Source organism: Girardinichthys multiradiatus, chromosome 18, assembly GCF_021462225.1.
Source record: "Girardinichthys multiradiatus isolate DD_20200921_A chromosome 18, DD_fGirMul_XY1, whole genome shotgun sequence".
NCBI lineage: Eukaryota > Metazoa > Chordata > Actinopteri > Cyprinodontiformes > Goodeidae > Girardinichthys > Girardinichthys multiradiatus.
In genome coordinates, this window is record NC_061810.1 from 8,645,787 (window position 1) to 8,659,042 (window position 13,256).

Genomic DNA, 13,256 nt, shown 5'->3' on the forward strand with positions numbered 1-13,256 from the left:
TTAATGTTTACTTGCGAAATTTTTAATTCTTGTCATCTCCACAACAATCACCTGTGAAAAAGACGGCTTTCATCCATTGAGCCCATCTGGAACCATTAAATCACTCAAGTGTGGGCAGGTTCCTTCAGGTAGCTTTATTCCCACAATGCAACATGATCTCCAATCAGTTCAGTCTGTCTCTAAATTACTGAAATTATGTAGGTCCTGGCAGAATAGCCTGATGGGCCAAACGATAGGTCATTTAATAATAGATTACTTTTTCCATAAAACCTTCATAAATGTTCCCTTGAAATGACTGTAATAAAAACTTCAACAACCACCTGTCATCAAGTATAGGTAGGAGATGGCACATAAAGGTCTACTGTAAGAGGGTTATTATGAGTGAAGAAAGGCTAAGCTATTATAGGTGACAACATGGTGACCACACTGTGCCATTATCACACTTTCTTTTTTCCATAAGGGAAAACGAGCTTGTTGAACCTCTTAACAGCGTTTGATTAGTAGCAAGCCAACATTAAAATAACACAAAATTCAGAAAATAGTTTAGCAGTAAAATGAAACTTAATATTAAAAAATATTAAGGCACATTTTCCTCCTTTGTTCTAAGAAAACTAATCTTGTATTATTACCTTAACACATGATCCGATAATCTCTTGCATATGTGAATATGTAATGATAATATGGTATTCATAATATTTGAGGTGAATTTTGAAAGTCTTAGTTATTCAAAATAAGTAAAAAAAATTGTTGGAATTGGAGTATATGAAAACACATTTTGAACTTACCTGGCCTTTTCTAGTGATGCAAACATGCTGTATGAATAAAGTAATTATGGTCTAAGAGCCTTTCATGGCTGAGGCAAGCCTAGATTATTTACATTATATTAACATAAAGAATAAGTAAAATAAAAGAATAAAACTGTCATGAATAAAGCTGCATTAAGCTTATAAACTCCAAAAAAAGTTATATTTGCTTTAAAAATCTAGAAAGGATCACTTAAGTGAGCCATTTCAGACTTGTATACCTCCAATTGAACAAAGGTGCAATCTTGCTATTATTGATATATATGTACAGGGGTTGGACAATGAAACTGAAACACCTGGTTTTAGACCACAATAATTTATTAGTATGGTGTAGGGCCTCCTTTTGCAACCAATACAGCGTCAATTCGTCTTGGGAATGACATATACAAGTCCTGCACAGTGGTCAGAGGGATTTTAAGCCATTCTTCTTGCAGGATAGTGGCCAGGTCATTACGTGATACTGGTGGAGGAAAACATTTCGTGACTCGCTCCTCCAAAACACCCCAAAGTGGCTCAATAATATTTAGATCTGGTTCAACTTCATTTTCATGTTCATCAAACCAATCTTTCACCAGTCTTGCTGTGTGTATTGGTGCATTGTCATCCTTATACACGGCACCGCCTTCAGGATACAATGTTTGAACCATTGGATGCACATGGTCCTCAAGAATGGTTCGGTTGTCCTTGGCAGTGACGCGCCCATCTAGCACAAGTATTGGGCCAAGGGAATACCATGATATGGCAGCTCAAACCATCACTGATCCACCCCCATGCTTCACTCTAGGCATGCAACAGTCTGGGTGGTACGCTTCTTTGGGGCTTCTCCACACCGTAACTCTCCCGGATGTGGGGAAAACAGTAAAGGTGGACTCGTCAGAGAACAATACATGTTTCACATTGTCCACAGCCCAATATTTGCGCTCCTTGCACCACTGAAACCGACGTTTGGCATTGGCATGAGTGACCAAAGGTTTGGCTATAGCAGCCCGGCTGTGTATATTGACCCTGTGGAGCTCCCGACAGACAGTTCTGGTGGAAACAGGAGAGTTGAGGTGCACATTTAATTCTGCCGTGATTTGGGCAGCCGTGGTTTTATGTTTTTTGGATACAATCCGGGTTAGCACCCGAAAATCCCTTTCAGACAGCTTCCTCTTGCGTCCACAGTTAATCCTGTTGGATGTGGTTCGTCCTTCTTGGTGGTATGCTGACATTACCCTGGATACCGTGGCTCTTGATACATCAATGAAACAGATTGAAGGTGTGGTTGCTGCTACTTTGTCTTGTAAAATAAAAACACAATTTGTACTCGAATTTGCATTTCACAGGTGACAGCTGCGTATGTGAACTAAATTTGAATAACAATTGATTTTGGACAACTTACTACAGAAATTTGCAGCTCTGATGCAAGATGAGAAATTCTGGTATGAAAGAATATAAACTCTCTAATCAGTTCACAGTGGGCGGCGATAAATGCAAACAATCTGATACTGGATCAAATCTCCTTTGATTTGGGTGTTTATGGAGTCTGTATGTACACTGTAGAATAGTAAGTTAGGTTTAAAAGTGCCCAGATTAGCAGGTAAAGGACTAAAAGATTAGAGCTGATTAAATTTATTTGCACATGCACCTCTCTGGACATGAAAATCTGTCCATTTAAAGGGCACCACCAGGGTCCCCTTCTGAACGTGCAGTGGCAGGTGCTACAATGCTGTGCAAAAAAGGCTAAAAAAAAGCACTGCAGACCTGGACTGTCTGCTCAGAATATGTAATGGGGGCATGGGGAGAAACGATTACAGAGCTGAGCTCATTCAAATTGATTTTGCTTCATTTTTCTGATAGAGTTCTGTGAGATAACAATATAGTGACTCTCTGTTATACACTGATACTCTGCATATTAAGACAGAAAACATTCAAGTATAAACGTGGTTTGTGTCATTGAAAACTGAAACTATAAAAGAAGTTAAACTGCTGTCCTTGTCGACATGGGGTCAGCAGTAACAACAGCATTAATGAAGTCACCTTTAAGCAAAGCTCTATAATTTTTTTTTTTTTTTCAGGAAATTCGTCCTGGGAAAAGAAACGACATTTAGACAGTACCATTTATTGTGTTCAGTAAAAACGCATGCTTATGTAGTTTTTAAATTGAATATTTAAAATGAAGCAAGAAACGCGTTATTTATTAATCTCTTCATACATAGTAAAAGTACACAAAAAAGACTGTATTTCCTTTATTAAAATGAATAACAAAGATGTAATTTCATTGAGTTTGTTAAACTGACAACTGTTTGATTGATCTTAACATTGATTTTAAGGCGTTGTTCTATAAAGAAGTCTTATTTGGTAAATTCATCAAAGAGCAGTAAATAGGTACTGTCTCTTTAACCCTTGTGTGGTGTTTGGGTATGTGGGACCTATTTTCATTATTTACTGAAGGAAACATTATACAATTAATGTGAAGTAATTGTAAATTTGTTTCCACTCATATCATGATTTTAATTAAGTGTTTGATTGTGAGGCATTAAAAATCACAAAACGCAACGGGTCCACTAGACCCAGAAACATTGGCTGAGTAAAAACAATATGAATACCACACAAGGGTTAAGAGAAGTACATGTTATGCGGTCTGTGGGTTGGTGGCTTGGGAGTGGCAAGCAGTTGAGGCTTATAACTTACTGAGCAACGTGGTTTTTTACCCTAGCATTAATAATTTGAGATGACAACTTTGTGACTACTCCTGTAATACAAGCTCCGGAATAACTTTTAGTTTTCTTTTATCGTCCTTGGAAGTTCATTCATTTTTGAATAAGACTAATGCACAAGTAAAACCAAGATCAACAACTTCAACACAGAATAAGGAATATTCTTTGCCATTTAGAAGATCACATGTCCCAACACTCAAGCAGTAGTGGGGATTGGCTTTGCAATCCAATGTCTTTCTACTAACCTGAGCTCAGTGTTCTTGGTAACCAGCTATTGTACTGGCTAGTACCTGGTAGTAGTGTTCCCTACAGGTACATATCAAAATATTTGAATATTTTGAAAAAGTAAAAATTTTTTGTCTCTCATTTTAGAAAGTAAAACTCATATATAGATTAAATACACAGAGAAGGAATCAATACTTTGTTTCTAAGAATTTTGATAATTATGCCTTACAGATAAGAAAAACCCTAAATTCTGTTCCTTCAAACAATTACTGCAACAATGTGATATGGAGGGGATCAGCCTGTGGTTTTGCTGAGCTGTAATGGAAGCCCAGGTTGCTTTGATAGTGGCATTCAGGTCATCTGCATTGCCGGGTGTCTCCCATCTTCCTCTAGACAATACTCCACAGATTCTCAATGGGATTCAGGTCAGGTCAATTAGCTGGCCAATAAAGAACAGTAACACCATGGTCACTGAACCAGCTTTGGTACCTTTGGTAGTGTGGGCCGGTACCAAGTCCTGCTGGAAAATGAAATTAGTATCCTAGTAGATGGCTGTGCTGGTAATGGTGATGCTCGCCCAAATTCTTGAATGGGATTCGTTGACAATTCTCTCGAGGCTGTTGCTGGTGTACCTTTTACTACCACACTTTTTCCTTCCACTCAACCCTCTATAATTATGCTCGGATACAGCCCTCTGTGAACAACAAGCTTCTTTAAAAATGACATTTTGTGACTTATCCTCCTTGTGGAGGGTGACTGTCCTCTGGACATCTCTCAATTCAGCAGTCTTCCCCATGATTCTGTAGACCATAATATGCACATTAAATTAAATGTATACATACTGTTTTTTAATCCTTTGTAATATTCCTCTTTTTCTGACATTAAATTTAGTTTTTTTTTAGTGAGGCAGTTTATTTCAAACATGTAAAGCAAGAAAAATAATGATCTGTTCTTCATTATCTGTAAGCCATCATAATTACAAGAAATAAAGGCCTGAAATGTGTACGGAGTGTATATGATATATGAGTTTCTCATACTCAAATCAGTAACAAAACTTTTGAACAGTAACATGATACTCAAATTTTTCCAGATGTTTAGTTAAGATATGAACTGCAGCATTACAATATTGGCTTCAAAGAAAACCAATTTCTTTAAAGATCTAAATGAAAGTGTTAGTGGCTTGCCCCACTAGTTTGTCCAACAGGCATTGCTTTAAAGCCAGTCATAAACAAAAACACACCCATCTTGTACTTGTCTCTACATGCTGAATGTACTTGTGACTCTAAATAACCCTTCCTGTTATGAAAATGGCAAAGAGTTGAAGAAAATATTAGTAGCAGTAGTAGTAGTAGTTGTAGCAGTAGCAGTAGCAGTAATAGTAGTAGTTTTGTGCAGGTCAGCATTAAGACTGAAAGGTTTTGTTGACCATCTTCTGCCTTTAAGAAAACAGCATTTCATGTGTCCCCCTTAGTTTGTAAATGGCAAAATTTCTTACCTAATAAAGTTAGGTGTCAAACAGCCAAAACGGCAAGGTTACAAAATGGCAAAATGACCAGTACCCATTCATCCACAAGCATCACTTTAATTAGCATACTAGAGCAAGCCCCAATCCTTCACTGTGAAAGTATCTGCACCACATAAATATTAATATTTGAAAATCAATATTTGTGTGTTGAAGATCCAGGACACTTTAACCTTCTGTCTTTCGTCTTTGCTGCAGCTGATTACTTTTCACTGAAAATAAAGAAAAACACCCTCTTCATTCTGCCTGTCTGCATCTCCAACAGCTCCTTTCACCTGGCGAGCATCTGCCAGCCTGGTAATTAGCTTCAGCACTCTTACAACTCTTACATTATCTTTACTGCAGCTTACCAGTTCGCCACATTAACTGCAGAATAGAAGCTGTCAGCTGCTGTAGAAACAGCCACAGCTAAATCTGAGCCCCAGGACCTGAGGCACTCAATGTAAGAACAAATGTAGGAAGTAATGTCAGATAAAGCATAAATCAGTGCAGTTAAGAAAACTGCTAATTGCCCACTTATGGCCAAATAACTCCAGTATCGAACAAGAACATATTGATTATTTCACAAATAACATAGAAACATACAAAACTACTATTCTTAAGTATTTCCCACCACTTTGTGCTTGAATTATTTAAGTCTTTATAAAACTTTTAAGAAGAATATATAATTATTGCAGTGTTTTTCACAAGCTGGAACTTGAGGTCTTAAGAAACACCTGTAATGCTCTTAGTGTCAAAATACAAAAGAGCTACAGCATCACACAACCTTTTATTTAGGATATCATGTGTGTAGCTGACAGTAGAGGACGTGGTGACAAACCTACTTCCTCTCATCTAATCTGTAGGCTGTATGTTCATCAAGATGATCCGATATACACATTGTAATAACCTAGAGCCCACTGAGAAATTTCAGAATATGGCGTGAGAATTCACAACAGCACAGCAAAAGCAAATGAATGGAAACTGGAGTCAAGAGGCCGACACCAATCTGATGTATTTTCCCTATGTACATTGCCTTGCAATATTCAGCCCCACTGACATTTTTGATGTTTGTTTCCTCGCTACCTAGAATTAAAACTGATTGTTTTGGAGTTTGTACTGTTTCATTTACAGAACATGCCTACAACTTTGAAGATGAAATATGTTTTATTGTGATGCAAACAACAAATAAAAGAAAACTTCAGCGTGCATAACTGTTCACTCACTCTAAAGTCAGCACATTGTAGAGCCACGTTTTCAACTACAGCTGCAAGTCACTTTGGACAAATTTCTATGAGCTTGCCACATGGGATTTGTGCCCATTCCTCAAGGAAAACCTGCTCATAGACTTTGACCAGGTCATTCCAACACCTATAAATGTTTCCATAAAACACTTGAGTATTGCTTTAGCAGTATGCTTTGGGTCATTGTCCAGCTGGAAGGTGCACCTGCGTTCCAGTTCCAAATTACAGACAGACTGCCATAGGTTTTGCAAGAATAACCTTGTATTTAGCACCATCCAACTTGTCCTTGACTCAGACCAGTTTTTCCAGTCCCTGCTGCTGAAAAACACCCTCATCCCCAGCATGATGCTACTACCACCATCTTTCACTGTGGGGCTGGTCTTCCTGGGATGATGAGATGTGCCGATAATGTTTTCTTTGGTAGCTGAAAAGTTAAATTTTTGTCTCTTGTGACCAGGTCACCTTCCTTCATACATTTGGGAAGTTGAGTCGCCCATTCGTGCCTTTTGGTAAACTCACTTTCTGAAAATTAATTGTGACTTTTAAAGGTAATTGGTTGCATCAGACCATTTTAGGGGCTCAAAGGGGGTGGATACAAATGCACATGCCACTTTTCAATTTTTTCTTTTTTTTTTTTTTTTCTCGTTTCACTTCACCAAGATAGAATATTTTGTGCAGATCCATCACATAGACAACATGCAGGCCTTACTGAAATCCCCCAAAACCTTGTGGAGGAGAATGTGCTACTGGAACCTTTGGGCCACATTTTCAAAATGTATGTTTGGCACAGAAAGAACACTAAGCATCACAGAAAGAACATTGTACCAACAATGAAACAGAGTAGTTTGATTAGTTTTCTTTAGCTGGAACTGGAATTTTTGGCCAGGTGGATGAGCAGTTCCTTTTACCAGTTAGTTTTGACCCAAATCCTAAAGCGGGCTTTTAGTTTTCATTGTCACAGTGAGTCTAAATTTAAAAAAAATGGCATCACAAGACAAAACTAATTACACTAAATACATTAGAAAATCTTTACAATGACCTGAAGTGGACTATAGACAGGAGATGTCATCACAATCTGATTTTTTTTATTACCTTGTGTATTGCCTAGTCAAAATGAACAATTCTTAAACAGTCATGCAAAAGCGGACAACAGAGGGACGAGCAAACTGGAAGAGAAATTTGAAGTGACATTTTGATTTAGGACCAAGCTGGTATGATGGATGTGGAAAAACCAAAGGACTCTTTGTTTTATATAGAAACAGTGAAGACGTGACTTCAGTGTTAGGTATGGTTTAGCTAACGTTTTTATGAAAAGGCACAATAACAAATTCAAAAAAACTTTATCTGCAAAGTTTGGAACTTTTAAGGTCCAAGATAACACCAACACACACACCAATAAAACAGGCTTTCATAATTATAAATGTATAGTGTCATGATCCGCCTGTGTTAGGTGTTTGGGTTTGAGTTCCTTCTTGATTGTATCTTTGCATTTCCCTGTTTATGCTCTCTACCTGCTGTTATTTCAGTTCATTCATGGTATATTAGGTTCTTGGTCCATTCTTGTGTTTTGATATTTCTGTCACATTCCCTGCGTTTCTCTGTGTCCCCACAGTGTTAGTTACTCTCCCTCCTTCAGTTGCTCTGCATTCACCAGCTGCTTCACATTTCACACGGTTAGCCCTTCTAGTTCACTGGTCATTTTCTACACCACCTCCACGCATGTAGCTCTGCTGGTGTTGCGCTTCCTGTTCTCTGTTTGAAGTTTACCAGTTTCTGTTATTTTACTCACCATGCGGCTCCCGAACTCCTGTTCGCACGTTGGTCCTGAAAACCCTAGACTTACATGACATATAGCTTTTTAAAAATAATATTAAACTGAAGTTTTAGATCAAATGTAGTTTTTTAATTTTTTAATTTTAAAAGAATTAGATGTTAAGCAACACTATCCTGTTTGAAACGTGTGTCTTTACATAAGCTTTTTATTTTTATCACCATTAAAAGGAAAGCAGATGTGCAAATATTCCATTTTTAGACTACATCGTTCAATTCTAAGCAATGTGAAAAACTGCATGTGTAATTTATAACGTTAGATCAAAGGTAAATATTACAGGGAATATTAGAAGCAAAAAAGGCAATAAAGTGTTGGAGTGCCTGGAGATATTTTTTCCTCTAGTTTATTCACACTTGTGAGCTCGGAAAAAGACAGATCAGTCTGTGTTATGAAAACTGTGATTTTTGCTCCTTATAGCTGAGATGAGAATAAACCAATAAAGATCCAGAAAAGTTCATGATGGAAACAAGAAGCAGATGTCAGCATGTATAATTGAAGGAATCCAGTAAAATATTAGAAGCATCTCTGTGATTTATCCTAAACTTCTGGATGTGATTGCTTTATAAAATCACAAAATGGTCATTACAATAAAAAATGGTCAAAGTGGAGAAGATTCAATAATAATATAAGAGTGTTTAATTAATGTTAATAGGTAAAGTCTGAACATTGATTCAGTGAAGTGAGTCATGAGGCACTTTAAACTATTTATGACAACAGCCCATGTGTCAAGAGGGGATTAATTATGGACTATTCCCTGCCTACAGCAGATGATAGACAGTGGATAAAGCCTTAGCCTTATGCTTGTTAGATGATCTTTTGATGCCCGGTCAATATTATAAAGGATAATGAGAATTGCCTGTTGCATGTAAATGCACCCTCGGAGTGGACATGGTACATTTACCGCATCTTTTGTGTTAGAGTGGAAGGTGAAGCGATGAATGAATCCAAAGGTTGGTCTTCACTATGAGAGCACAAAAGTCAGTCATTTTCACATATTTGCTACTCTAGGTAATTCTGAAACAGTCAAGGAATTCAGGACCTAATGCTCCTTATATGTCTCAGCAGTGTCTTTGTGTGTTAAGTCCTGCTTGAACACTTCAAAGCCTGTCTCTGAAAACCTCCGCGTGTCTCTGTGCCATGTGTGGGTCTGAGCCGGCTGAGCGAACTGTCAATTCTCAGAGGTTCTTGCTCCTGCCTAAGTCCGCCGTCATGCTGATGAGAGCAGCTCAAAGACGTCAGTGTTGCGGCAAATGTCAGCTTGTCAGCCAGGAGTTCCCGCAAGGAACATGGTGCCGATTGTCTTGACGCGACACACACACACGACAATGCCAAATAAGCTGATAGAAGGAAAACCCAAAATCCCACATGAGAACATGAGGGCACGGTATAGGAAAATTAATGCTAGGAAGTTTGTGTAAATATGCTACACCAACTTGAAAAAAGCTTGACTGAACAGTGCCTTGTAAAACTGCACTTATATGAAACTACTTATTTACATGTCAGCTACAAACTTGAATGTATTTTATTTAAATTTTATGCAATAAAGAAACACAAAGTAGTTAATTATTGGGAAGTGTAAGAAAAGTAGGACATGGTTTTCAAACTTTTAAATTAACAGAAATATGACAACTGTTTACTCTGACACCCCTATATAAAATCCAGTGCAATTAGTTACTTTCAAAAGTCACCTAATTAGTGTTTATAGTCGATTCGTATGTAATGTAATCTCCGCATAAATGCACCTATTAGTGAACAAGCAGCACCATTGAGACCAAGGAACACAGCAGATCAAAGCATATTCATGTGAGAACGCCGTTGTCAAAGACCAGACCTCAATCCAATTCAGAATCAATGGCAAGATTTTAAAATGGATGTCCACAGAAGCTCCCCATAACTTCTGACTGAGTTTGAGTTACTTTGCACTCAAGAATGGACACAAACTGTTGTTAGATGTGCAAAGCTTGTTCAATTTTGAAAACTATGTTTTGTTTTCCTTCCACTTCGTAAATCTCACAGTCCTAAAACACACCTCTCTCCTGCTGACTGTTATATAAGCCTTCAGACCCCACACCACACTGGACCAGACTGGATGGGTTCAGAAAATGAGTGGTTGATTTGACTATGATGGAATGGGGAAAATTTCTGAAACAAACTGGGGTGATAACTCTTAGCAATCGATAATCTGAATAAAACAGATTTCTGTAAAATATTTATTAGGAAATCACTTTTTCAGTTGGATCAGTAAAATGTCTAGATGACACCAGAACCTTGTAGCTAAATGCTTAATTCTGTCAAATAAATCAGAATTCTCCTTTTGTGATATTGATGCTGTCCAAAGTCCTCAGAGAAAAGAACAGTTTTTACACATTATAGAGCATGGCGCTGTTGATATTCTGTTCTGTATTTTAAGTGAGAGCCTAAAGGGTCGGATTAATTTACCTTTCGGATCAGTTCTGAAATGTATGAGATGATTGGAACTGCAGGAGAAACAAAGCAATCTGAAGGCTATATCAGTCATAAATATGAAGCAAACCCACAACAGGAGAGCAAAGCCATTTATCAAACTATAATATGTTTTGTGAGTAAAAAGTGGCTGATCTTCCTTACAGGATATGTTTGCATTTTGATAGAAATATATAGTTGAGGACAATTATATTTAAAGTGAAATCATCCTTTCGCTTCTAATCCATGTTAAATCCTTAATGATGATCTCATAAGGTGTCCAAAGTAAAAACCAATCAATAGTTAAAAACTAGAGCGCAATTTTTCTTTCTTTTTTTCAACCTATTCAGTAACTTAATAGTGGCAATTTCTCTGTCATTAGAAAGCCTAAAAAACCCAAGTAACCTGCAGTATTAATTCAACATCATGAACCAGTCTGGACAGAGAATGATACTATTGTTCACAACATTTTCCGACATATGCATATATTTCTGACACATTTGTCAATATACGACAGGTAAATGGGGTACCTGAAAATACATGATGTTTGTTACATTAAAAAAAACTGATTAAACCTTTTTGCACATTTATAGCAAAATATATCTGGTACAGTTCCACAACAAAAGAAACTAATCTGAAAAAATGAAAAAAAAAAAGAAATCCCAAAAAAAAAAACGGCTGCAACTACCTCGTTGTATAAGTGTGCACCCCTTCAAATTCATAAACTTTTGAACCACCATTTCATTTGATTTAGTGTTCAGGTTGTTTTGGTAGGAGTCAGCATCCCCTTTCTTGACATGGCACGTTACTTTGCAGAAGTTCTCTCCCAGATTGTGAGGACATATCTTGTCCACAACTCTCTTCTGGTTATCCCTCATATTTATTTCTGTAATCTGCCTAGGTCATTCAAAAACATACATTTTCTTCTCATGAAATTAATTTTTGTTGGTTTTGACATTATGTTTGGACTCATTGTGATGCTGAAATATGAAATCCTTCTTCATCTTCCACTTTCTAGCAGACACCTTAAGGTCTTTGGAAAAAACTGACTGGTATTTAGAATTGAAGAAAATTAAAAACCAGACCATGAGCCTGCCACCACCATGCTTCACTATAAATAGGGCATTCGTTTGTTGCTATGCAGTGTCGTTTTTGTGCTAAACATACTAGTTGGAATTGTGGCTGAAAATTTCCAGTTTGGTTGGAATATTGAGATCAGATTATAACACACTCTTCCAAAAATGTTTGGGAGATTTCAGTCAGAGCCCAGGGTTTTCTCTGGAAGAAAATAATTTTGTCATTTAACGCTACACCTTAGTCCAGACAAAAGAATAATTCATGTCACCTTACAAAAGGCAAAACCTCTGAAGTGAGTTACCCTGGTTTCATATTTTTACAACACAGAAACCAGGCATTTTAACAGGACGTTAACAGTATTTCTACCCACTGTATGTCTGCATCATGACATCTGCATTTCTCAACCCCACACACATCCCTTTTCACACCAAAGTCTCTGCTGTTGCCACACATCCCATATCTGCACCACCCTCCCAGAGGACTCTTTAGGAAACTCGGTGTCGACTCCCCGGATGGAACATGATAACAGCCACGTCTGTTAGCGCGTAAATAGGGTTAGAGAAATGGGAAGAAGCGGGGAACAGATTCTTTCATAAGTCATTCAAAAGACAGTTATTGCTCTCTGTGCTAAGGAAGGGGAATTTAGATTTAGAAAGTGTGATGCTGGCATTTTCTTTCCAAGAGGGTTGGAAGAAAAAGAAAAAAAATACAATGAATACATTTTACATTTGACATTTTCTTGTGTTTCCTTTACAAAATATGATGTTTTTAGATTTGTAATGATATATCTCTCTTTCATTTTATATGGGAATACTTATCTCTCATTCAATTCAAAAATTATGGATGCCTGCCTTTGGATTTATGGAGATTTATGACATATTCCATAAAGTATTGATTTGGTGTCCTAAGGTAGCATCACAGACAGAAATCAGTCATGCTCCTGTGTAATTTGGGCTGATAACAAAAGACAGGACACTTCATCAAAATGCATTTCATTTGTTTAAGTAATTTGTAATTATAACCAATCAGTATTGAATTATATAGTATTAAATGGGAGGTGAGGTGTGTCATGATTGTGATGCCCTGAAAATGATAAAAAAAATCTTCATGTTAGTCTTTAGATTCATTTTAAGCTGATTTGTAAGATATTTTACATCCAAAAATGATCCCAATTGAAACACTTGCAATAAAGCCTGACTGTCAGTATCAATGAACCAAGAGGTCTGGTGATTAAAGAAAAGGGTGAAATGTGAAACAGAGGAGCTGAATCCCAATAACTGAGTGAGGATGAGGTTGAATTAAATTGGGAGAGAGACAGAGGGGGAGATGGATTTTGCAAACAAATCAGGAAGAAAGAGAGAAATGCAGATGGATTACAGTCAAATCCAAGCCTCTCTCAATGCGCTCTTATTAGATTAGAGCAGAGTGAGAAAC

At 37.3% G+C, this 13,256-nt stretch overlaps 1 protein-coding gene across 3 annotated transcripts in view; it reads right to left on the bottom strand.

Moving 5' to 3' along the window:
* Positions 1-13,256, bottom strand: part of LOC124884263 (calsyntenin-2-like) — a 453,652-nt gene that overhangs the window by 225,964 nt on the left and 214,432 nt on the right. The gene's annotated exons all lie outside the window — the stretch shown is intronic.